A 23,784-nucleotide genomic window follows, 5' to 3' on the forward strand; every position below is an offset into this window, starting at 1 on the left:
GTAGTGTAGGAAAAGCACTATACATTTACCCAACGAGGTAGCACTTACTGATTAGCCAGTAGAAAGTACTCTAGTTGAGCAGCGATATTGCACAAAACGGTGGTATCTTCTTGGGTAAATAATTTATGCAGGCAGGGCAGGATGCATTCTGGCACGATGCTCCTGTCACAAAAATTAAACCCCAACAGGAAGCACTTGTATTTGACCTTCAACTTGGGCACCTGCTTTATTTATATCTGTAAGTCTTACAGATATAAATAAAGCAGGTGCCCGAGTTGAAGGTCAAATTCAGTAACACATTAATCAGCACACAAAAATCTCCGCGATCACACAAAATTTCGCGTGATCGCGGAGATTTTTTGCCGTTTCGCGATATTTTGCGAAAGGCACTTTCGCAAATTCCACCCACCCTTAATGAACACACACATTCTTTTTTTTCCTGCAACAAACCATGTTCTATCAGTTCTCTCACTTGTACATATATTTCTTTCTGTTCAACATTTAGTTGTTCTTCTAAGGTTTTCAATGTAATATTCTCCTCGTATGCTTGTTGCATTGCAATTTTGACTTCATGCATAGCAATCACTGCTTCATTTTCCAGTATTGGTTGTCCAAGAGGATCTTGACTACATTGACCACTACTTTGACTATCTTGAGAACTTTCATTAGCTATTTCAGCTGTAATAGCCTTTTCCTGTTCAACTTCATCATTCAACATTTTTAAATATGTAGGGAAAATTGTACATGCAATGCTATCTTTACATGCATTAAAAGAATCTTCGTAGCAGTCAAAGTCTCCAAGTAATTCACTTTCGCTATGCCATGTTTTAAAGAGTTGGAGAAGTGCTAAATAGTAAAATTCTCGCTTATCTGGAGTTTCACAACTGAGTTTCTTGTGCTTTATAAGATTACACTTTGCATGTTTTACTAGACAACCTTGACATCCAACTACTGCATATTTTCCTTCTTTTAAATTCTGTTTCACATTTCTTTTGAAGCTGTAATGTTGAAGTACTTCATACAGACATAGCTGTTCCAGATGTCGACTCCTTTTTGGATAGTATGTGTCCAACATATTAGTTTTAAGAATGTCTGTACTGTCTGGTTCATTTCCTGCTAAGTATTCAATTTCTTCTAATTATTTCAACACTCTATTCCGTGAGCAGGCAAGACCTAAACTTAGCCAAATGATTCCTCGTGACTTTGAATATAAACTTGAAGAGCACAAGAGGTCGGAACATTCATAGGATCCAATTTCACGGTGGGAAAGCATTTTCAAAGTAAAGCTGTACAATTTTTTGCTAAGGCTTTTCTCTTGTGCAATTTCTTCCCACATTTGTTTCATCTCTGTTTTTTCTGACTTTGTTATGTACGATGTAACATAACGTGCAACAGCAATTGAGTAATTTGCAACATACTGGATGTCCGTGTTCGCATTCCACATTTTTAAAATGACTCGATTGTAGTCATTGATATACTTTGACACTTCTGTTCTTTTTACGTTGTAGGTATTCTTTGGAGATTTCCGAGTTATTGTGTGCCTTACAAAAGAAAAAAAAGAATTTACTCTTCCTTTACAAATGACTGGACGTGGAAAACCAAACCGATATTTGGTATAAAATTTTCCTTTAGACTTGTATTTTCTTCTTCAGTACTTTCCACAACAGTGACTTTGGAAAGGTAAAACTTGCTGTCTCAAGCTTCTATCTCCTTCTTCTCTCAGAATCTCACATGTCACATACTGTTCGATGAAAGACAATACTGTTTCATCAGAATCAGTTCCAAATTTAGGTGCATCCTTCACCCATAGTAGCATATGTATATGAGGTGCACCTCTTGCTTGGTACTCCTTTCTCCAAAAGAAATCGGTAATTTCTCCAAGAGGTGGATTCTTTTTATTACAGATAAAAGACATCATAGCTTGAAACTTATATCTGCACGCATTTACAGGATCCAATGAACACAGTTCACCAGGAGTCTTTATTTCAACATTTTTTATATTGGAATTCACTTCTCTTAGAAACTCAAGCAAATCTTCCCATGCATACTCTGCATAGCTAAGTGTGACAAACCATGTTGGTGTACCTAAGTTCCGTAACATAAACTTGAGTTCTCCATGACGGCGATACCAATACTCATTTGTTCCACGTTGACATGCCATCAAATTGATTAACTATGCTTCTAAATTTTCATCTGTTTCTTGAACTTTCTCCACAAATTCTTTCGCAGAAAGAAGTGATTGATGAACTCCAGTTTTAAGTATGTGGTTCACTGCATACAACAGAGAAGATAGATCACTTTCAAACAAAAGATGAAATATGTATGGAATGCACTGTCAAAATCTAGGATCTTCAGAATATAATCTTGTTGACCGATATTCTGAAGCTGCAATCCGTACTGGTCAGCCATCATATCATCCACCTTCTCCAGTAGGAAACAGCTGTGGAAAACAACGAGCTTCCAAGCTCTTCTCCCATACACTCATTGGAGTTCCCTGTGCTTTTTTCATTTGAAATAATTCAATGCTGCTTCCTATTACTTCTTTTGAATACAAAAGACATATTGTGTAATGTTCATAAATCTCTTCAGTCCTTGACTTTCTCTATTTCACCACTTGAAATTTCACATTCATCTTCTAAACTTATCACTTGTTCATCCACATTTACAGTTTTGTAATAAATATTGTTCTCTATAAGATATAAGGGAGCCTTTTCAACTTTGTTAACATCCACAAATTCTTGCCATGTTTTCCGACTCTTTGTTGGTACACCGTTTACTAGAATGACTGCTGCCTCATTTTCCTCTTTCTCTACAGCAATAGTTTCAATATTTTTCTTAAAATCCAAAGGTAAGTACAACACTCTTCTTTTCAGCCTTCTTTGCAAGTCTGTTGGTGGCAGTTTACCTGTTTTAGGCTCCATCCGAATTATAGTTTGAAAAGGATGAACAGATTGAATTAGAACCGACTCATATGTATTCAATTATGCCAGTTCCTCCGGAATAGCTACTAATCCTAGGTTATTATGTACTGCTCTAGCAGGCAGTTTGTTCTCTTCTAATTTGTTATAACAATATTTACATATACGTTGATCACTACATAACTCAAATCGACCTTCCACCAACAAGTTGCAAATTCTTCCCACTTACTATTGTTCTCCTTTTCACTTTTCAAATACAAATCAACATTCCTAGTTTGACTTTTATAATGAGTACGTCGACAACAAACACAAACATAGTTTGGTATTTCAGAGCACACTACATTAAACTTTCCAATTTCTTCTTCAAACTGATCAGTACTAATCACTTTCCCATCTCCTTCAACATCTGTAATTGTCAAACTTTCACTTTCTATGGACTGCTCTTCTGAACCAAAATATCGCATTTCATTATCATCACACTTTTTTTGAGCATCTGATAAAGAACCATGTAAAAGAGCTGTATTCATTTCACTTAAACATAATGCAGGACTTTTTACACAGTGCAGTTTCCTTACAAACTTCCGCATTTCTGAATGGTGTACTGCTAACTTCCTCAATTGATGAAAAACACTTTTACACACTTTTCTTGAAAGACAAGCCAGAGAATGCCCATGTTTCTCAGTAAATTTTCTTATATTACATGGATCTAGTCCTTGCATCAACTTAATCTTCTGTTTAATACTTTTCTGTGTATATTCTCATAGACAAATTTCGCATTATATCAATAGATTCCTGTCGAATACTACAAATACTGCTACAACCCCACTTATATACAGGAACTTGTGTAAGTTTCCCTTGCACTTCTTCAGCTATTAACTCTTCTGCACTTTTACCAACCAATTCCTCTTTTGGAAGGGGACAACCATCCTGAACTTCGTAGCAATGACCTCCAGTATCAACTGCAAATGGTAAACTATTTTCCTGGAAGTAACTTTCCTCATTAAAAAAAGGCTCAAAAAGTTGGTTCTGTTCACAAGTTTTTCTTCTACTTTTCTCTTTCAACACTTTGATTACTTTATCCAACACTTTGATCCTCTTCAAAATCACAATGAATAACTTCTGTTTTAAAGTGAAACAGGTATCCACTATACCTTCAATACACTGTTTCTGCTTGAATTGCAGCACTTTCTTTTTATATTTGCAGCATGTTTTCATTAAATACTGAATCACTCTAGTTCGAAAAAGTCTCTGACGAATTTCTTGAAATTGTTTTTATCTCCGGGTAACAGATACTGTTTCCTTATCATGTTTTCTTTTCCTGGTATTTGAAATTGAAGTCTCCTTCTCCTTACTTGAAAAATTCTTCTTTTTCCTTTGTGTGATGTTATTTTCATTAAATGTTCGTAATATTTTTTTCAGAAATTGTCTAGTGTTTTTACCAGAAGAAACTGTTTGTGTAGTACTCTCATTTTTTTCTAATTGAAAATGTTTCCTTTTCCTCAAATATATATATTTTTCCTCTTGTCTTTTTTTTCAGTTCTTCTAGGCATTTTCAAATTTTAATCCCAACGAAATAATTTTCTGGAAAAAAAAATAGATTCAATTATTTTTTACATCAGTTCAATATATTAAAATATTAACATACAATTACATAAGTTCTACTGACGGCTTCCAGAGGCAGTGCTGCAATGTGATGGAGCAGGGCAGGAGAGCAGTAGGATGACAGGTAGTGCCATAGAACATACAGCAAGTATTTATTTAATTATTTACATACACCTTTACAATTTACATGTAACTGTACTACCTCGTACTTTTCACCTCTCCACCGCACCCCACCACCCCACAACACTCCCTCTGCAACCCACCGTAGACAACTTTATAGATAGTATTTTTAAAAATTGTAATCTATGTACTTAGGATGATATTATCAACCAAACGGCACACAGAAAAATTACCATTATTAGCCTAACAATTTTCTCTACAACTTCCCCAACATAACACTGTACCCAAAGCTTTAAGTGGGGGGTCTGTGGGGGTCTGAGCACCAGCAGTTTATTTTTGGGGGCCTCGAAACGGATCTCTATGGGCTCTATTTTCGGGCCTCACCAAAGGTAGTCCGTTTTTTTTTTATTGGACTGTTGTGAGACAGTGAGAGCATGCACATTGCTCACTACTGAGAAGTAGAGACATCATGCCAGGTGAGTCGTGTTGAAGAAGAAAATAAGTCCTTTAAAGAGAGCCATTTTCTCTTACGATTTCCCTTCTCTTTTTGCATCGCAGGAGCAACATCATCGTGGCGTGACTAGCAGGGAGACCACCAGGTGCGCAACGCCCATTGCCCCGGACTCCCCGAGACAGCTTTCCAATCGCACACACAGAGCCGCACCCGAGTACTTCACAGGTCTTCAAAAGACCATTTGTTAGTAAATGAGGCTCTGTTCTTTTTCACCCCTTTTTAGAGCCCTACATCCCCACTCTGCCTATTGCTGAAAGAATTAGCCTCCCCCGAAATTTCGCTCTGGTCGTGCCTTTGGAGACGACCACACACAGCCAACTCCAGCACAACCCTGCTCTCACCTTTCACAGTGTCTTGTTGTAGTGCTACGAAAACACACACTTTGCCTGGCTCACTTAGCCAACGGGGCGTCTTCTTCTGGGAACTCCTCGGCAGTTATGCGCATGCACAGTTCCCAGAAGAAGACACGCTGGAGAAGGATGGAAGCCTGGGGACGCCGCCGATAATGGAGGGTTTTTTAAAAATTGCTTTTTTAATGTATTTAATACTGCGGGCGGGAGGCGGGCGGGAGGCAGGATGTGCGCAACGGAACTATGCGGAGAGTGTGGAGATTGGTTCCATCTCCGTGCCTCTCCCGTAGGTCCCTTACGCACATTACGCCCACCCTTAATACAGAGGATTAATTTCAACAAAGGTCTCCCAAAACACTCATCAGCAAAACGTATTAAAACATATACCATGCCATAGGGTGCTTTATAAATGGTCCCAGTAGTACTACATCACCTTTAGTAGCTAGACATCTGCACGTTACTAAAGTCTGTGTTTTAATAACCAACATACCCACCTCCCCCACCTCCACCCCCACCCTTGCTTAACCGTACAAAATCAAACAGAAACCCCCACCATTCCTAGTAGCGCCACTATACCCATACACAGGCTTAATTTTAACAGGTGTCTTCCGGAACGCTTATCAGCAAATAGTATTCAAACATGCAAATTTGCGGGTAAAACATAAACCATCCCATAGCACGGTTTATAAATGGGCCCAGTGGCAATACACCACCTTTACTAGCTAGACATCTGTATTTTAATAAAGTCCTTTAAACACTCTGTAGAGTGTATAGCAGAGGATGGGGGGAGTAAACAAATGTCTAATTCCCAAACTTTTGATATACCGTCCCTTTACTGTATGCAGGGCTGGACTGGGAACCAAATCCGGCCCTGACAAAGTGCTCGGCCGGCCCCCCCAAGGGGTTGGGGGTGTGGCCAAGCTCTTTGCCAGGGCCGGATTTCGGCCGATTTTGTTACAGGGCCGATTTTGCAGCTATGCTGCAAAAATGGCCTTAGAACAAAAACGGCCCCCAGGGGCCCAAAACCGGCCCCCACTCGTGCAGCGCACCGGGGGATTGCCCGGTACCCGCTACGGCCAGTCCGGCCCTGACTTAATGTATATTAAGGACATTAAATGGAAGGAAAAAATTGAAGAGTGTCTCAAAAGGGATAGTGAAGCTGAGCACCGGTAAAACCTGGACCACTTAAACACCTACGTATATTCAGCACAGGGACACAGCCTGACAATTAGTATCACTTATAATCACATGTAGTTTACTAATGTCAAGAAAGTCATACAGAAAATATACCGAACATTTTCATTTCTTTTTTATCTCTCACACATTTATAAAACATCTCTTCTAAAGAAACACCCCCAACAACTTCTATTTCAGAAGAACAGACAACCATTCATACGTTTACTACCATATATTTTAGTATATCTACCTTTTTAATATTCACTGGTCACAAAGTACTAAAACTATTAACTATACCCAAATGCAAACCAGAAACCATGTTCATATTATATGTCAACCTATGATCAAATGATTCAAACTATGCGTACATATAAAAGGAACGTATCACTTTAACTATCTTCATCTCTTCTCTATGTAATCTCCAAACACTGTAGACGGCCACACAGTACAACAACCTACCTAGACTTATATTCAAATCTACCTCTCACTGTCAAAAAGGAGACCACAACCTGTCCACATAACATTTCTGGGTTTGGTTTTATCGCTTTTAACTTAAGAACACATACATCTCCTACACCCCCCTTCCCCACTACTTCCACAAAAAGTATAATTTGCAAACGTGGGACCTTTTGTTTATCTCGCCTGAATACATTAGCAAACCCAAATTAACGCTGTACCTCATTTTCAAAACCATACAGTCCTTTAAAGATGACAAACTACATTTCTTCTTTGTGAAAAATTCCTAAACATATATAAAGTACTTACTTAACAACAGGTCAAACTTTATGCATATTTTATAACCAATATGAAACACCACACTTAACTAACAGTATATTATTTTGAAATAAAAAATACTTTCAAGCTTAATAATATCCCCTCAAATACTTAATCACTACTACAGAACACACAACACACCTTGTTCATTTCTACCTCACCTTTGTAGTTGGTATGCAGATTTCAAATGTCACACACGCATGCAACTCTTTCTTTGTCACATAGTACATATAATGCACCGCTTTCATCAAGCATGGAACCAGTAATGGCCCAATTTCTCTGTCGCTCCACATATAAATAGATGTAAAGAACAAATCAGAATACTTCATTCCTTCATCGACATTCCAAAACTTATCTCCATTGAATATTTTTGAATTTTCCATCTGAAAAGCTACTTAATATTCCGCGTCACATACAGGTCAGAAGTTCAACCTATTTGATCACCACACTTTCTGGAACATTCTACGACACCTGCAGGTTCAAAGTTCATGATTTTTTTTAACGTAACAGGTTTTTTTTTCAGCATATTCTCGAACATTTAACAGCACCTGCGGGTTAAAAGTTTACGATTGTTTTAAGTTCCAAATGTACCTTCCAAATGCAAGTAGCACGTTTAGTTGAGCTGAGCACATTTCATCCTATCGTATGGACTCCACGTTTAGACTGCTCTTTATTAACCAATGACAAACATGCTTTTTCAGGCAACTAATATGCACCCTAGTTTTTAGTACCCAATGCTTCTTATCTTCCAATCAATTATCGTTTTCTGTGGAAAAAAAAAGATTTTTCCCCATCTATAAACATATCTCTTACTCTACGAAGGAACTGCATGAGCTACAGACATCTTTCCATACCTTCCAGCTATACCTTCAAAATGCTAGTGTGGATCGTAGGACGTAGCTATGTTTTCAGGTGCAAGAGGTATGCAGAACAGAGACGTATTGACTTAGACCTAGGTTTACAAAATGTGGACATTAAATGGTTTGCACAGAGAGGATTGAAGTGGCACCAATTGTTGCCTTTGGTTAAAACCTGTTTGCATCTCCAACACCCTGACCTCATGATTGTGCATTGTGGTGGAAACAACCTAGGCACATTGACTGGGGTAGGTTTGGAAATGCTAATGAAGGACACCTTTCGACAATTGATGTTGCTTTTGCCTCAAACTGTTTTTGTATATTCCAATATATGCCAAAGACAGGAGCGGAAATGGTCAATCCAATTTTGTCCTCAGATTGAAAAATCTAGGAAGAATGTCAACAAAGCTGTATCTGCATACCTCAGAGACCATAGAATCGGGTCAATCTACAACAACATACGTTTTGATATGGCTGATATCTACAGAAGTGATGGAGTACACTTCACAGCTCAGGGAAATTGAGTTTTTCTGAATAATCTGAAGCTGTGCATCCGCACTTATATGTAGCGCCAACTAATAAACACAAGGGATCTTTTTAGATCCGACTTATAACTGACAACTTAGGCCCACTATTTTAGGGCCAGGTAACGGCAACTCCCGCAAAAATGTATTCTCCACACAGCTGTGGTGCAGCGGCCTCACTATCTGACTTTAGAGCACAGAGCTCTTGTTTTGATCACCGACTCTAGCGACAGCTAAGGATAGCACCCTGTGACTCTGAGGAATAACTCACTTAATTTCCATGCCGGCCCCCAGCGCCTCCAGACCCAGAAGAGTGAGTAGTCTGCACTTTACAAATACCTAATTGATTGGAAACAGCAGAATTGAACTTCACACTCCCTCTGTACCGCCCCGTAATCACCCTACAGATGTCACACTGTTTAAAACAAAACTTCCTCCTAGTAAGTATGCACACATGCTAACACTACTTAGAGAGGTGTGCCGCAGCGGTCAGAACACAGGCCTCACGGTTTAATCCCCTGCTCTGGCAGCAGCTCAGCTCAGCACCATGTGACTCTGGGCAATAGCTCACTTAATAACTCACATAATTTCTACGCTGGCCTCCAGGGCCTTCAAACCCATAGCGGTGAGTAGTTTGCACTTTACAAACACCGTATTGATTTACCTTCGCACTCCCTGTATAACACCACCTAAGCACCATATACAAATTACCGTGTTCCAAACAAAACTTCCTCCTACTATGTATAAAATATTACTGACACCACTTGGACAGGTGTGGCACAGCGCCCAGAGGACATGACTTCACAGCATAGAACACACAGTTTGGACTCACGCTTTCATCCCGAGTCCAGCAGCAGCTCAGCTTAGCAGCATGAGACTCTAGACAATACCTCACATATTTTCCGTACCCCAGCACTTTCAGACCAGTAGGGGTCAGTAGGGTGTCCTAGTAGGTATAAACACATGCTGACACTACTTCCACAGGTGTGGTGCAACGAAGAGGGCACCTGACTTCACAACATAAGACACACAGTTTGGGCTCACTCTTTAATCCCCGTGTCCCGCAGCAGCTCACCTTAGCAGCATCAGACTGTACGCAATATCTCACTTAATTTCCGTACCCAGCACTTTCAGACCAGTAGGGATGAGTAGTTAGCTTCGTACCCCCTCTATAGCACACCCTAAACATCCCACAGAGGTTACAGTGCTCCTACCCTCCTCTTTCCTACTTTTTTCGCCCTTTTTTCCACTTACTGACTTCGACAGAATCACAAAATAGCGGCCAACACTTCCTAGTTGCAACCGCTCGCAGCGCTCCCACCAATAAGCAGCAAGCTCGTGCTCGTAACGCCTCAGCCAATCAGATGGCAGAATTCCCAAATATTTATATCTGTAAATTTAGATATTTCTCGAAAACTACTGAACGGATTTACACCAAATAAACAAACGTGTACTTTCAAGACCAAGACCATTCTCCCTGCCAAATTTGGGGTAATTCCGTTCACCTGTTCGACCTGTAGCCTTGTCTAAAGTTTCCAATGTAAATTAACATGGAGAAAACACGTTTTGGGACCCCCTTTTCTCTAGGCCCCCCCTTGAAAAATCGCCCCCAAACTTTCAACATAGGAGCTGATATAAATAAATAATTAGATTGGAAAATTTCATGAAGATTCATCGACCGACGCCAAAGTTATAAGCAAAACAAAAAATGCTCTTCCTATGCAAACTTGGTCCTAACTATAACTACCTACTGGCGACCGCTAGTTGGTAATATATATATCCCGGTCAGGTGCAGATAATATATGGATTCATCCGAGCCATAACTGAGTAACTATCCATTTGATTTGAGGGAGTCTAGGTTTATGGATACCCCTAAGTGTATTTTTATCTATAGGAAGTATCGCTGCCACATATACCGTACTAGTATTTTTTAAGTGTACACATTTTTTAATCTATTTTTGAGCACTTTAATATCACTATTGCACTTTTTTGCACTATAGGCACATGTTGGGCGTCATGGGCGTAGTTTTAGGCTTTATACCTAATGCCTTTCAGATAATACATTGTGAGTTATGTTTAATTGAGTGAGCGATCATCAGCAAGCTATGCTTTTAATGTGTATAGATAGGTATTTGTACCAGATTGCATCCATATGACACCAGTTCTAGTGTATTTGCACAATTATATTTGCACTATTGAATATGACTAGGTTGTACATTATCCGATATTTGGATTTGTCTTCAAGATCCCCGTTCAATTTACATGATTTCTTGCGTCTCTTTGCACATAGCGGTCTTTGAACATTAACTTGAATTGGCTTATGAATGTCTTTATTGCGTTTTAGAAAAAAAATATTTTTATAGCATTGATGAATTTAAAATGTTTTAAAAAAACATTGCACTTTGCACTTTATATACGTATCTATATAGACATTACATTTGAGATATGCATAGACGCATATGGATTTGAGCGTTGTATATTAGTCTGTACATACCAGCTTTTTCTTAAGCGATGGGATAAAATTATCTAACATATATTTTCATGATTGCATATATATTTATGCTTTTTGTGTCAGTTTTTGACAAAAAGGTATACACAATGTATTTTTGTCTTTGAAAATAGATACGTCAGGGAGAAGAAATCTGTTTACTCACAGTATTTTCTCTATGTCTATTACGTTGATTGACGTGTTTGGTTGGCGCCAAATGTGTGCTTTTAAATTGCATGCTTTAGCTTCCCGTTTGTTAAGTGAGCAAGGACACAGTCCAGTGTCCGAAACGCGTCTGAGGCAAGCACCGTTCCATTCACAGCAGCAATAAATTGAATCTGGCATCAGTTATTTCTGTGTCCGTGATCCTGTTTGTGCTAGGAGGCACTAGGGAAAAGCGGAGTGGATTCGTCACAGGAAGTTGGTTTGTTCCTGAATTCACGGACCCCTCACCCGAAAGCAGGCTGACCGCGTTTCAAACCAGTTGGATTTTTGTGTTCCGTAAGAGCAACAGCGGCCAGCTCCCTGTGAACGTAATCAAAGACTACAGCAGCGCGATATCGGAGGTATTAGTAAAAGTCGGAGGACTCACACAAGTGCCATCTGTACGCGGTAAACTAAAGTACGATACAAACGCAGGTGGGGAGGTGCTGAATATGCCAATACGGGCTCCAGTTTAGTGATTAAAACAGCCCATTGCCTATATTTTTGGAACTTTAATTGCGGTGCAATGTCTGATGAACGGGAACGGGAGAGGGCAGCACAGGAACTTTTTCTTAATCTGCCAAAAGTTCCACATGGAGGAGGAGCTAGCAAAACTATTGATACAAGTAATAATAATGATGTTAAGAATCGTATGAAGGCACTGGAAAAAAACAGCCGTAGCGAGCTCACCAAATGGTGGGAGATAAAATCATTGGAAAAATATCATGAAGTTGGCAGATCCAAGAGGTCTCAGGATAATATTGGCGCCGAGCTTTGACAGCCCCAGCCCACTCCTATTGAAGGAGTAGGCTGAGAGTAATTTGGAGGCATCCATGCCCTTGGTGTGCCTGTTAGTGAAATATGCTAAAATTGACCGAGATAAAAACATGGAGGAAATTGCAAGGATTAACAATGAGCTGAGCAAACCAGAGCATTTGAACAGTAAGGAGTACATTGATAATAGTACTAAAGAAATGAACGACCGTTTGAGGAAACAGGAGGAAGTCATAGAAACTAGGAAAGCGTTCAAATTTGCCTGTGACAAGCAGGACTATGAGCTGGGGCAAATTTTTACATTTGCACGCAAATTTGACAATTTGCGCAAACAGAAGGGCAGCGATTTTAACAAAAATGCGACAAACCTCAGGAATCCAGACCTGGCAACCAGTGACTCCAATATATCAACATCGGAAGCGAGCTTAGCTCCAAGTGAAGAAGAATAAGAAGATGGTAAGCCAGGTGCAAAGCAAGGGGATTTGGGGCAACTTACACTGGCAGAAGAATTGGAGTACATCAGGATGCAGCGCAAACAATCGCTACGCCCACACAATCTAAACGCCTCAACAAGCAAAGGCGAAATGCAAGGAGTTTGGGAACGATGGAAATGTTTCCGAAACAAGGGGAAGGAGGCAGCAAAACCGATATTGGAAAAAGAAAAACTAATTGAGAATAACACCATTGTCAACCTCAATGACATCGCTTTGGATCAGGCTGAGAGACAACTTCTATCTTTGGGACTGTCCTTTTGCCCTGAGAGCAACTTCGGCTCTTGTAGTACTCGTATCAATGTTTTTAAGTTCATCAGAAAGCTCAAACTAAGAAAATACTTTACTGTTAAGAACAATTTAGAGCAAAAAAAGAACGCAGAGAGTAAGATCAATACCACCCAATGTGGGCTACAAGCGAAGGACATATCTCTGGTTCGCACTCTACATGATCTTAGGGACAATGGCGTCAATATAAGTAACACACAAGAAGCAGCCGTGGGTGAGGGACTAAATATATCTAAAACTGGACAAAGCCCTTTCAAACCAGCTTCCACGTTTGTTCAAAACATGCCACGCGATGCCATTGATATTTATCACGACCGTGTCATTGAGGAATTGAAAAAATTACAGCACAAAACCAAAGCATAGCAAATGCCACCCAATGAACAAATGAAACAATATTCAACTTTGATGAATAAACTTAAGAACAATAACACCATTGTGATTAATAAATCAGACAAAGGGGGGAACGTTGTTCTTTGGGACAAAAAAGAAAATGTTAACCCCTTGGATGCTCATGACGGAGCGGTTCCGTCATGAGCATCAGTTGGGCTGTGCTCATGACGGAACCGCTCAGTCATGAGGACAGCCCCTGGGGGAAGCGCTGGCGCTCCCCCCCTGGGGCATCGATCGTGCCCCCACAGACGGGGATGGCAGCGGAAGAGTTTCCGCTGCCACCCCCGAGCCCCCCCACTCTTCCTGGTGACGTCAGTGCGCACAGCGCACGCCGGCGTCATCAGGAAGTGCTCGGACGCCTGGAAGCCATTTGCTTCCAGGCGTCCACAGAGGCAAGGTGAGTCTTGTGTGCTCCGGTGGGGCTGCGGGGGCCTTTCAGAGTGTATTGAGGCATCGGGGGAGAGGAAAGAGTATTTCCTCTCCCCTGATGTCTCAATACAGGGCATTCCTGCTCCACGATCGCGCACAGCGTCGCGATCGTGGAGCAGGGATGCCCCACTAGACACCAGGGATGTGTGGTTTTTTTATTTTGGAAGCGACCCCTTGGGTAAGGGTCGCTTCCTGGGGCCATAAATCATTAGAAGACTTTTCTGCCCCCTCTGGGGGCAGATCGGTGGTTTTTTTTCGCCGTTTCTGCTCCCAGGGGGGGCAGAAAAGCCCACTAGACACCAGGGATATCAGTATTTATGTAGGAAGCGACCCCTTGGGCAAGGGTCGCTTCCTTGGGCCCCTAAATTGTTGGAAGACTTTTCTGCCCCCTCTGGGGGCAGATCGGTGTCATTTGTTTTGCCGTTTCTGCTCCCGGGGGGGGCAGAAAAGCCCACTAGACACCAGGGATCTTATTATTATTGTAGGAAGCGACCCCTTGGGCAAGGGTCGCTTCCTTGGGCCCACAAATGTTTGGAAGACTTTTCTGCCCCCTCTGGGGGCAGATCGGTGTCAATATTTTGCCGTTTCTGCTCCCAGGGGGGGCAGAAAAGCCCACTAGACACCAGGGATCTTATTATTATTGTAGGAAGCGACCCCTTGGGCAAGGGTCGCTTCCTTGGGCCCCTAAATTTTTTGAAGACTTTTCTGCCCCCTCTGGGGGCAGATCGGTGTTATTTTTTTGCCGTTTCTGCTCCCAGGGGGGGCAGAAAAGCCCACTAGACACCAGGGATCTAATTTTTGTTGTAGGAAGCGACCCCTTGGGCAAGGGTCGCTTCCTTGGGCCCCTAATTTTTTTGTAGACTTATCTGCCCCCACTGGGGGCAGATCGGTTTTATTTTTTCGCCGTTTCTGCTCCCAGGGGGGGCAGAAAAGCCCACTAGACACCAGGGAATTAGTTCAAATAAAAATAGAAGTGACCCCTCGCTTCCAGGGTGCAATTTGTTTTCTGGCACACAACCCGATTGACCATTTGGGTAGTGACATAGCATGTTATAATGTTTATTGTTATATTTTTTGTGAATTCCAATTGTAATGTTTTTTTTTTTGTTTACTTTTTTGTTCTAGGTGAAGGCTTTTCTTCTTTTCACGTTGCCGTTTTGTGACTGGTGGTTCTGCTGTTTGTGTAGTTTGGTAAGAGACTTATTTTTGTACAATGTAAATGTGTTTGATTTCTCTGCCTGTTTTTTTTTTGCAAATGGTGTAATAATAGCAGTATGTTTGGTTTTTGAGTGTCAAAAACTTTTTGCATTGATGCTCGATGTGTATTTTGTTGTCTTGTGAGTAATTTGTTTTTTTTTCTTCTTTCTAGTTTGATATCATTGGTTTTTGCTGTGTCACTGCAGATTTTGTTTCTGGTGAGTGCAGCTGTCTCTTGTAATTGGATTGTATAGTTTTTGAGTACATTGATCTTTGTGATAAAGGCACACATTTCTTTACTTACTTGGTTTGCACATTGTTGGTTGTTGTTGACTTGTTTGTGCAGTCTTCTATCTTAGTAAGTATAATGGCTAGCCGCAGGATTACTGCTCAGCAGGTTGTTGGTTTGCTGTTTGAGTCTTCCTCTGACCATGGTTCAGAGACTGACTCTGCATCTGAGGGAGAGGAGGCAGGGGACGATTCTGGCAGTGAGTTTTCTCTCCGTATGGGGTCATCGGATGATGAAGATACTCTTAGTGCGGATGAAGTGCCTGTGTTAGAGGAGGAGACTGATGTGCCGATAGTGCGGCAAGAGGCATCTGGGCTGCAGCCTGCGGCTGCAAGGCTTCCCGTTGGTGTAGTGCGGCAAGAGGCTTCAGGGCTGCAGCCTGCGGCTGCAAGGCTTCCCGTTGGTGTAGTGCGGCAAGAGGCATCTGGGCTGCAGGCTGGGGCTGCAAGGCTTTCCGTTGAAAGTGATGACCTCTGGGTTGCCCCTGGCATGGTGCAGCCGGCATTGCCAGAGTTTACTGGTGTTCCAGGGTCTAGAGTGAATACTGAAAACTTTTTGCCGGTAAATTTTTTTCAGTTGTTTATGGACGATGTGTTTTTGGCAGAGATTGTTGAGCAGACTAATTTGTATGCCGAACAGTTTTTGAGGGACAACAGTGCCAGTCTTAAGCCACACTCTAGAGCTACCCGGTGGACTCCCACAAATGTTGAAGAGATGAAGAAGTTCTTGGGTTTAACTTTTTTGATGGGCTTGCTAAGGAAGCCATCAATGTCTTCATATTGGTCTAGCAGTCCCTTGATGGCAACGTCTATTTTTCCGGCAGTCATGAGTCATGACAGGTATTTGCTTCTGCTTCGGATGATGCACTTTGTTGATAATGGTTTAGCGTTGCCACGAGATCACCCTGATTGTGACCGTCTTTTTAAGATTAGGCCTGTCCTTGATCACTTTGTTGATCGATTTTCTGAGATTTATGCCCCTGGTAGAGAAATTGCAGTGGATGAGTCTTTGGTGTTGTTCAAGGGCCGCTTGGTTTTTAGGCAATATATTCCTAGTAAGAGGGCACGCTATGGAATAAAGCTGTATATGCTGTGTGACAGTAGGACTCGATATGTCTCTAATTTCAGGGTGTACACCGGTAAGGAATCTAGGTTTAACCTCCCTGGTTGTCCGTCCACTTTTGGAGTGACTGAGAAAATTGTTTTTGAACTTGGTAGAGGAATTTTTAACAAAGGCCACCATTTATATGTAGATAACTTCTACACTGGTGTGCGGTTGTTCAGGGAATTGGCCAAAGTGGACACTATTGCTTGTGGCACAATCCGCTCTAACCGTAAAGGTTTCCCGAAAGAACTTGTTTGTCAAAAGCTTATGCGGGGACAGTGCAGTGCATTGCGTTGCCAGGAGCTTCTTGCTGTGAAGTTTACAGACAGGAGAGATGTCTACATGCTGACTTCCATCCATGATGAAAGCACTGCACCTGTGACTGTTTGGGGTCAGGTCGCTGAAGCGCGCAAACCTGTGTGCATTTTAGACTATAATAGGCACATGGGTGGTGTTGACAGAGTAGATCAGAGGTTGGAACCTTACACTGCTCTTCGTAAGGCTTACATTTGGTACAAGAAGTTGGCTATCCATCTTTTCCACTTGGCAATGTTTAATGCTTTTGTTGTGTTCCAGGATTCTTGCCCTGAGTCAAAGATGACTTTTGCTAAGTTTCAGGAGTCTGTAATAGGCAGCCTTGTTGTAGTGGAACAGGCAAGTGTTCCTAGAGTTGGAGTGGTGGAGGATGTTGCTAGATTGAAAGAACGCCACTTTCCAGATCACATTCCTCCCACACCCGCAAAAGATTTTCCCAGTAGGAGATGTAGAGTCTGTTGGCGAAGAGGTTTGCGGAAGGAGAGTCGTATGTACTGCCCCGATTGTCCCTCTCATCCTGCACTGTGTCTCCCTGCTTGTTTCAGAGCGTACCACACGCGAAAAAACTTTTGGGAACATTCATGAGTGGTAAAGTGAACTGGCTGATCTGTATTCTTTGGAAAATATGATTCTGTTTCAAGGTTGGTGTTAGTGCAATGTATTTAGTTGCTGATTTTCTGTTAGAAGATTTGTATCTATTTGCAATTTGTTTGTGTTTTTATTTTTTTCTAAAAAAATCCTAAATGTGATGGCGGTGTGTGTAGGCTTGCTCTTGGCTGTTGGCGTGTGTGGTCTGGCACTTGGTTGGTGGTGTGCGTGGAATGGTGCTTGGCTGGCGGTGCGCGTGGACTGGCGGTGTGCATGGACTGGCGTTGTGCGTGGACTGGTGCGTGGCTGGTGGTGTGTGTGGAATGGTGCTTGGCTGGCGGTGTGCGTGGAATGGTGCTTGGCTGGCGGTGTGCGTGGAATGGTGCTTGGCTGGCGGTGTGCGTGGACTGGTACTTGGCTGGCGGTGTGCGTGGACTGGTGGTGTGTGCGGACTGGTGTTTGGCTGGTGGTGTCCGTGGACTGGAGCTTGGCTGGTGGTGTGCGTGGACTGGAGCTTGGCTGGCGGTGTGCGTGGAATGGTGCTTGGCTGGTGGTGTGCGTGGACTGGTACTTGGCTGGCGGTGTGCGTAGACTGGTGGTGTGTGCGGACTGGTGCTTGGCTGGTGGTGTCCGTGGACTGGAGCTTGGCTGGCGGTGTAGGTGGATTGGCGATTGGCTGCCGGTGTGCCTGGACTGGCGATTGGCTGGCGGTGTGCCTGGACTGGCGCTTGGCTAGCGGTGTGCGTGGACTGGCGTTTGGCTTGCGGTGTGTGTGGACTGGTGCTCGGCTGGCTGTGTGTGAGTAGTGACTTTCTGCTGGTCACTACACACACTGCTAGCTGAGTGCCACTCCACGCAATCCATCAGCCTGTGTAGTTGCTGTGTCTGGATTGTGGGCGTGTGAAAGTGATGGGCCCTTGAATGACGCTGTGTGCTGGTGTGAGTTTTGTTATGTGATGGGCCCGCGGCTGGCGGTGTGAATGATTTTGTATGTCTCACACGTATGAAAGGTGTATGAATGGCCTGTAAAGAGGTTGGTGCCTTGTCGTGGCTTTACAGCTCACGAGCTGTGAGTCAATGGTTCAGTTTCTCGCCCTTTCAATTATTACCAGTGCATTTCATGTTTTGTGAAATCACTTGCTAATACAATTTTATCTACTGAACCATCACTCACCCTCGTGCCAAATCCAACCAGTATGTGTGTGTGCTTGCGGATTAGATCGCTGTGCAGTAATATTTGTCTTTCTGAAGCAGGGTGTACCTTGTCCCTTTTTGGTGATTTTTGTACTGTGTTGCTTTTGTACCTGGTGGTGCGAATGGTCTTGTTTGTATCACGTATGAAAGGTGTGTGAATGGCCTGTAAAGTGGTTGGTGCCTTGACGTGGCTTTACAGCTCACGAGCTGCGAGTCATTGGTTTGGTTTTTTGTGAATTTAATTATTAACAGTGCATTTCATTTTTGTGAAATCTCTTGTTAATAAAATTTAATACACTGAACCATGACTCGCCCTCATGCCAAATCCAACCAGTATGTGTGTGTGTTTGAGGAATAGATGGTTGTGCAGGAATCTTTGTCTTTGGTTTCTCTGCCAAGGTACACTTTCCATGCAAGAATAACCCACCAACAGTAGATATTGTCGAAAACCCTTGGGAGTTTATGGTGATGTCTCTCTAGTGAATTGAAAAATATTTTTTATCCCCATTCTCCTGTAAACCTCAAACTGTCTGCCAAATTTTCTTTGCAGTATTATTCGAAAATTCTCACGCTGTAGTAACAATAGTTAATCTGGTTTTGCAAGGGGGGTTACTTTGGTTTTTTGCCCGGTGCTCGGCGGCCATCTAGGGAAACCTACCAAACCCACACATTTCTGAAAACTAGACACCCGGCGGCTTCCAGGGAGGTATGGCTTGCATGGATCCCCCAACGTTTCCTTACCCAGAATCCCCTGCAAACCTCAATTTTTCCTCAAAAAATCACTTTTTTCACACATTTTGGGGTGGGAAAGTAGTGGCATCACCGGGCTCACACAAATTTACCACCACCCAGCGTTCCCCCAGGTCTCCCGGTAAAAATGGTGCCTCACTTGTGTGGGAGGCCCAAGTACCCGCGGCAGGCAAGGGCCCAAAACGTAGTGAGGCGACATCAAAATGGCCTATCGCTAAACCACCTGGTTTTGCAAGGGGGGTCACTTTGGTTTTTGGCCCGGTGCTCGGCGGCCATCAAGGGAAACCTACCAAACCCACGCATTTCTGAAAACTAGACACCCGGCGGCTTCCAGGGAGGTATGGCTTGCGTGGATCCCCCAACGTTTCCTTACCCAGAATCCCCTGCAAACCTCAGTTTTTGCTCAAAAAATCACTTTTTTCACACATTTTGGGGTGGGAAAGTAGTGGCATCACCGGGCTCACACAAATTTACCACCACCCAGCGTTCCCCCAGGTCTCCCGGTAAAAATGGTGCCTCACTTGTGTGGGAGGCCCAAGTACCCGCGGCAGGCAAGGGCCCAAAACGTAGTGAGGCGGCATCAAAATGGCCTATCGCAAAACCACCTGGTTTTGCAAGGGGGGTCACTTTGGTTTTTGGCCCGGTGCTCGGCGTCCATCTAGGGAAATGTTAGAAATGAGGGGGCTCTGGTTGACGCAGGTGTGAACCCACAACAAGCAGGGACCCTTTACTTCTTGTCAGGGCGAAGGATGACTCCCCAGAATAACCCCTGCTCACCCTCTAGGTGCGTGGCGCGAGCAGTCTAGGCTAAGTCTCAGGCGTACACGGTTAAGCAAATGCAATTACACATACAGTAAACCCCTTGCATGCACCACAAACGGACACCAATCAGGAAGTATATAAAAATAAGCTTTTATGTAGATTCAGCAGATTCAAATACAAGGCCCAGTAACGTTGAACTGATGGGGCCACAATTCTTGGAAATACGGTAAAGTTCTCTTTGTTTTATGGAAAGTTCTTTAGGCGGGCACAAGGTAACTGTAGGCCTCAGCGTACTTGGGGCTGAGGCAGCGCCCAGGAAGCACACAGCAGATGACAGGGAAATAAGAACGTTGCGGACCCTGGATCCGATGCGAGCTCGCGGTCGAGTTCGTAAGTACCGTACCTTGTTTCTTGACGCAAAGGCGGGTGCGGGATTTCAGCGGCTCTTCGACAGAAGAGCGAGGCGGCGTCCGGGGCTCCCACACTTCACGAGGGTGTCTGATCTTCAGGCTCACGACAAGAGCGGGGTGTTGCAGGTGGCGGGTGAACAAAGCGGGGCAGCCGGGCACGCCGATGCGTCCGGGCTGTCCGAGGCTTGGAGATGCTCACAACGCCGATTCCGGCGGGAGGGTGAAGGTGCACAGCGAGCCTCCACGAGCGAGGTGACGGGGCAGCCCAGCACAGCGTAGGGGGAGCGGCTCCGATCGAGCGAGGCTCTTCCCAAGGCGGGGGCGGCTAAGCAGTCCTGGTCACGGCTCAGGGAGGGACTGGGCACGAGGGTCACAGCTCCGGCGAGGGAAAGGACACCACAGTCCAGCAGCAGGCGAGTGAAGATCAGGTAGAGCCCAATGGTCCTGGGGCTCAGTTAGGGGGCAAGCTCAGTTCCAAGCCCTTGGAGATCGTTTTTGGAAAAGCACAAGTCTTGAAAGTAAAAGTAAAGTAAAAGTCTTCAGCAACAGTTTCTCTTCTCTCCTTTGGCAGCAAGGTCACCACTGCAGGCCAATCCCCCAGGATAGGGACAGTCTTCCTCCTACAGCTTTCCCGGTGCCTCCTCCTCAGGCAGAGATTCTTCTTGGTCAAAAGCGGATCTAGTTTCTTAGGAGCAGGGCTCCTCCATTTATACCACAAATCTTTTGTTCTCCCAGGCCAGGGGGGCCCTTGCCTAGTTCAGTCCGGTTTCTGAGCACTTTGTTTACGTGATGCAGGCTTCTTCTTTCAGAGTGCAGGGCAGAGTCATCAGACGCTCCACAGGGGGTGGAGCCGGCATCGAGGTAGCGGAGCACTGTCCTATTCAGAACCTAGGAGCACTCCTCCCACCCATCTACCTGTCGATCGTCCTATTCATACCAGGCTACCTAGCCCTGCCCATCTGGGTTCCCCCAGCCCTGTCACTCACACCAGCCAGACATCAGATACACATCACGCAGAGGCGGCTGAAATGTTTAGGCAAGCAAAGGCCGACTTTCTAAAAGCGGCATTTGCAAACCCGGAATATTAAAATAAACCTTGCGAAAAGATGTACCTTATTATTCCGAGTTCAGGCATACTAAACTCGATCTTCTACCATGTTCCCTGGGTCGGTTAGGATCATAGGGTGTAATAATCCAGGCCGCCCATACTGGCCTATGAGAACAGGGTAGCCTTGCAGTAGTGAACAACAAGATGGCGGTAATTCACTACTAGGACATGCCACGCATCCGGGCTTGTCCTACCTTAGGCTTACAACGCACCCTGCCCGGGGGCCTACCAGAGGGGTGACTAACATGCAGCTAAGGGAAGGTTTTAGGGACTGGCAAGTGTGGGCACTTGTCGGTCGGCGTGTCAGTACCAGACTGCACGCAGGTTCTGCGATGGCAGACCTTAGACGTATTTTACCGGCCGCTTCTGTGGGTGGCACAACCCGTGCTGCAAGCCCACCAGCGGTGTTCGTATTTACATGCCCTGGCGCCCCTGGCGCACTTTACTGGGGTCTGATAGTAAACCAAACAATCCAATCATGGAATCCAACCAACATATACAATTTACATAGGGAGCACTCGCACCGTGACACTGGTTGGCAGTGGCACAGCGCGCTGAGCGGCCAACACCATAAAAACACATGAGGCACAGCGACAAAAAAGAGGAAGGGAGACTCACGCCAAGGTGCCAGGTCTAACACGTGTCCCCTCCAGCTGAAAAGTGGGGAGAACTACCCTACCCCAGGGAGTTCCTCATCACTAAGGCGGAAAAATCTGGACAGACCGTCAGCATTGGCGTGATCTGTACCAGGGCGATGTTCCACCGTGAAATCCATACCCTGTAGGAAAATGGACCACCTCAACAGCTTTGGATTCTCACACCTCATATGCATCAACCATCTGAGGGGCCTGTGGTCCGTCTGAACCCGGAAGTGAGACCCAAACAAGTAGGGTCTTAGCTTCTTCAGCGCCCAGACCACAGCAAATGCCTCACGCTCAATAGCACTCCACCTTTGTTCCCGTGGAAGTAACCTCCTGCTAAGAAAGGCTACGGGTTGATCTAGGCCCTCCTCATTAATCTGTGAAAGAACAGCCCCCACACCATGCTCTGAAGCGTCTGTCTGAACGATAAACTCTTTGGAGAAGTTGGGAGCCAAGAGCACGGGCGCCGTGCACATAGCAGTTTTCAAGGCCTCAAAAGCTTTCTGACAGGTGTCAGTCCAGATCACTTTCCTGGGCTGCTTCTTCGAAGTCAGCGCTGTCAAGGGGGCAACCATGTTGCCATACCCCTTGACAAACCTCCTGTAGTACCCGGTGAGACCTAGGAAGGCTCTCACCTCCGTCTGGGTTTTGGGCGCCTCCCAATTCAGGATGGTTTCTATCTTGGGCTGAAGGGGTGCCACCTGGCCACTCCCAACTTGGTGTCCCAAGTACACCACGGAACCCTGCCCGATCTGGCACTTACTCGCCTTGATCGTGAGGCCTGCCTTGCGCAGCGCCATCAACACTTCCCAGAGGTGACGCAAGTGTTCCTCCCAAGTGGAGCTGAACACGGCGATGTCATCCAGGTAGGCTGCACTGAACGAATCCAGCCCAGCCAACACCTGGTTGACCAATCTCTGGAAGGTGGCAGGGGCATTCTTCATCCCAAATGGCATGACCCGGAACTGGTAGTGCCCATCTGGGGTGGAAAATGCTGACCTCTCTTTGGCCCCCTCGGTCAAGGCGATCTGCCAATACCCAGACGTTAAATCAAACGTGCTGAGGTAGTTGGCAGCCCCTAGCCGATCGATGAGCTCATCAGCTCTGGGGATGGGGTGTGCGTCGGTCCTAGTGACCGAATTGAGTCCTCTGTAGTCCACACAGAACCGGAGTTCGGGTGTGGCTCCCGGCGCTGCAGCCTTTGGGACCAAGACCACGGGGCTGGCCCAAGGACTGCTAGAAGACTCAATTACCCCGAGTGCAAACATCTTGGAGACCTCCTCCTTGATGCATGTCCTCACCCTGTCAGTCACCCTGTAGGCCTTGTGCCGCACAGGTGGACTATCCCCAGTGTCCACATCATGGACGCACCAATCAGTGACACCAGGGACCAGGGAAAACAGGTCAGAAAACTGTCCCAGCAACTGGCGACAATCATTCTGTTGCTCAGGGGTCAGGGTGGAAGAGAGGATGACACCATCCACTGACCCATCTTGCTCCTTGGCTGACAGGAGGTCAGGAAGAGGT

The sequence above is a fragment of the Triturus cristatus genome, chromosome 10 (assembly GCF_964204655.1).
Source record: "Triturus cristatus chromosome 10, aTriCri1.1, whole genome shotgun sequence".
NCBI lineage: Eukaryota > Metazoa > Chordata > Amphibia > Caudata > Salamandridae > Triturus > Triturus cristatus.